Genomic DNA, 3,343 nt, shown 5'->3' with positions numbered 1-3,343 from the left:
TACAGCAAGAATTATTACCATTTACTGATGTGGTCTTTAAAATAAAATTGTGATCCTGTCTTGAATGTTGTGTAGTGTTATTCTTTTGGGTGAATAACGAAAAGTTTTGCAATCTCGCATTGAATACTTATAATAATTATAATTATAGTATATCATAATTTGAGATGTAAACTCTAACACAGGGGCACTCATGCACTGAATCACTGAAGTGATGTAACTGACAGATTGCAAGTTAAAAATGAATAATCACCAAGGCTTGGTCACTGAAATATTTACTGCAACTGAGGGTTATGTACATGTATGAGATAGTTTCATGGCTCCTGCTCATCACTGCTGCTTTATGTTTCACTACTCGAGGTTGTGCTCTACCAGCACCCAGTTGGCCCGTGGTGCTTAACTATTGTTCCGGCGCAACTAGGAAATTTTTTCATAGAAATCATGTGCTGTGCACCCAGGATTTCACAGGTGCGGAGCACCGGGCTCCTTTCAATTTTTCTTAGAGCACAGCCTTGCTACTTCAAAAAACGTTGGTGTATCTTTTAATATGGGATAGACTAATGTTATTCCTATAAATTAGGAAGCTTCATGGCCCCTTACCACATAAAGGCACTGTCCACCCTACTGTAACAACTGATCGGCACACTTGATGATCACAAGATAAATGTGAGGCCCCAGCTAAGAACCTGGAGGACAAGTTTAAGTCTTACGTACCGTGTGCAATATACAAATCCATTATTTTTTAGTCATACCAGTGATTACAATAAACAAGCCAAGGGCTGTAATACTGTTTAAAGGCTGCAATTTTATTGTTCTTTGTTGCCTGATTTAGCATAGTCTATTTTGGGGGTATTATCTAACCTGAGCCAAGCTAGGGCAGGGCCCACGCAGGGCAAAGGGGCTTCCCCACTTTTTGAAAAATAAATAAATAAAATTAAGTTTAGAGGAACCTTGATATAACGAAGGGCCAAGGGACTAGCAAAGTATGTTTATTATAACGAGGTTTGTTAACTTTTATCGAGGTTCTTTTTCATATTGCCTTATATTTTACTATTACTGGAGTAAAAAAAATAGTTTGTTAGACCGAGGACTTAGTTATAGAGGTTCCATTGTAATACACATTTTCATATGAATAGTATCTTTGTTGGAATAAGAATCTTCCAGCATCTAAATTTATTACTGGTCTGTTTTGATACCATCAGTGTGATGCGTGGTAAACCTTTACAAAGTCAATCGTCCTAGATTTCTGCATTTTCAAACCAGTAAAGCTATGTAGCATTTGTAATAAGGCGGAATAGTCTTTTTTGATGAAGGTTCTTGATTAAATCTGAAGACTACTCCATGAACTACGGTTTCTTAAAACGAATGATATCAGCTGATGATGTGGTCTTTGGCACATTTCAATGACATGCTAGACAAAATGAAGGCATTACAGGAACCTACAGTGTAATATCATGATCTGCAAACTTCTAGTGGTGGATTCAGCATGTGCAATCACGCTCAGCAGGAGAAAGGTACTTTTCAGCGGCTTGAAATTTATGAACATGACTCTGCTCAACAATGACTCAAGAAAGGTTCAGTAATCTGACAGTTCTAAACAGCCGCAAAGAGAGAACAGCCAAATTTGCTCCCCCCCCCCCCCCCCCCACCTCAATGTAGGTGGTCACCCGCCCGCGCTAGTTAAAAACTGCTTCCCAGGCCCTCTTAGGGGTTTTAACTCTTAAAAATGGTAGTTTCTAATAATATTTTACAATGGAAAAACCCAGCAAGAAAAACCCACAGAGCACAATCAAGGATGGGCCTCCATAATGAACATAATTTCCTCTGTGTAACACTTCTTCCTAGAGGCAGAATCGTGCAACCTAGTGAACAGATGTACTGAACCATTTAGTTTTTCAATACATAAAGTTAGTTGCAAAATAATAATAATTTATTAATGCAGTGATAACCCAGTACTCTATGATCTACAGACACCCACTTAATTGGACACCCATATATAACAGGCAGTTTTGTTTTTCCTGAGGAAAAGTGTACATTTTTTCTTTAAAATTAACCGGCTTAGTACGCACAGTAGTTAATGTGGACAACAACCACTTTTCTGTGTTTCAAGTCAAAAATTCCTATATATTCTTAATCCAGCTTTAGAGACACTGGTTACCCAGGCACTTTCTATTTTTCTTGTCACAATGATGTGCCAATTGTAGACATTGTACCAAGTTCACGGGTTAATACGATTTTATTACCAAAACATCTGCAGCCAAATAGCATGACACATTTGACTTTGATACATCTTTCTTTCTTCCCCTGTTTGTAGTCCTTTGATAAATTTTCAGCCTCCTGCTCAACAAGTTTCACGTCCTTGGCTTTTTGCTACAGTCATTGTTCCTACCCTTCTTCCTCCTTGTTCCTTTATTCTATATATAAAATAAATCACGTGTCTGTCACTTTTTCCAGAGAGCTAACTTAGTATGGACACCCAGATAATATAGACATCATAACATGTCTGTATTAACCTTTCCATTGTATATATTTTCGTGTCTAGCCAAAGCTTCAAAGCTGGTCTCAGTAGAGCATCCAAAAAATGCACACCTGGGTTTGAATAATAAATAAATTTAAAAAAAAACGTCACATACAACAATTTCATAAAGTTATCTATAAAAGTTATGAGAATACAAGGGGATATCATTGACAATAGTTGGATGAGGTGAAATCTCTGAATTTTTATTAGCGTAACGGTTGCAATTTATAACTTGCAATAATGATCTGCAGTCAATCGATAGGGAAGGCATAGGCAGACACAGCCTTTTCAAAAAAACATGAGCTACAAAGAATGTGACAGTCTTTAATGTCAGCCTGAAAATTATTAAATTGATATACCAAATCAAGAGCGAGCGATCCCCTTATTCATCTATTTGTTTTGAAAATGAGTAAATTAACTTTTCTGACAAAGAGAACTTAACATTAGATCTAAAATCCTCAGCTCAGATACGTAACACTAAAGTAACAATTAAATTTTCAATAATAAAGGACAGCAGTCCGTTTAAGATGGTAAAAAAAAAACACATGCATATGACAACGAGCTGGCTGCTTTAGAACTGAAACTTAGCTGAACAGAAAACTGTACCCACTCTGATTCGCTGTGCCTGAAGAGCTATAAACCAAAACTTTATCTACACTTGGATAAATGAGCACTCGAGAGTGGCTAGAAGGCAGGTGAAATTGGTGCGGACTCTCGATCGTCTTGCCTGTGTATTATTATTATAGATAGTACGTATACAAATACACCTACCAGTAGTCCGAATCCCCGTCGGCACAAACTGCATAAAACACGACTTGGTGAAGTGTG

The 3,343-nt window shown here is 37.4% G+C and overlaps 1 long non-coding RNA gene across 1 annotated transcript in view; it reads left to right on the top strand.

The window, feature by feature from the left end:
• Window positions 1–65, top strand: part of LOC140947071 (uncharacterized) — a 1,044-nt gene extending 979 nt beyond the window's left edge. The window contains exon 2 of the long non-coding RNA XR_012166911.1: window positions 1–65. This exon is cut by the window's left edge and continues 121 nt beyond it. This is a non-coding gene — a long non-coding RNA (uncharacterized lncRNA).
• The last annotated feature ends 3,278 nt before the right edge of the window (window positions 66–3,343 follow it).

Source organism: Porites lutea, chromosome 8 (assembly GCF_958299795.1).
Source record: "Porites lutea chromosome 8, jaPorLute2.1, whole genome shotgun sequence".
NCBI lineage: Eukaryota > Metazoa > Cnidaria > Anthozoa > Scleractinia > Poritidae > Porites > Porites lutea.
This window is presented reverse-complemented; position numbering and strand designations above follow the sequence as displayed.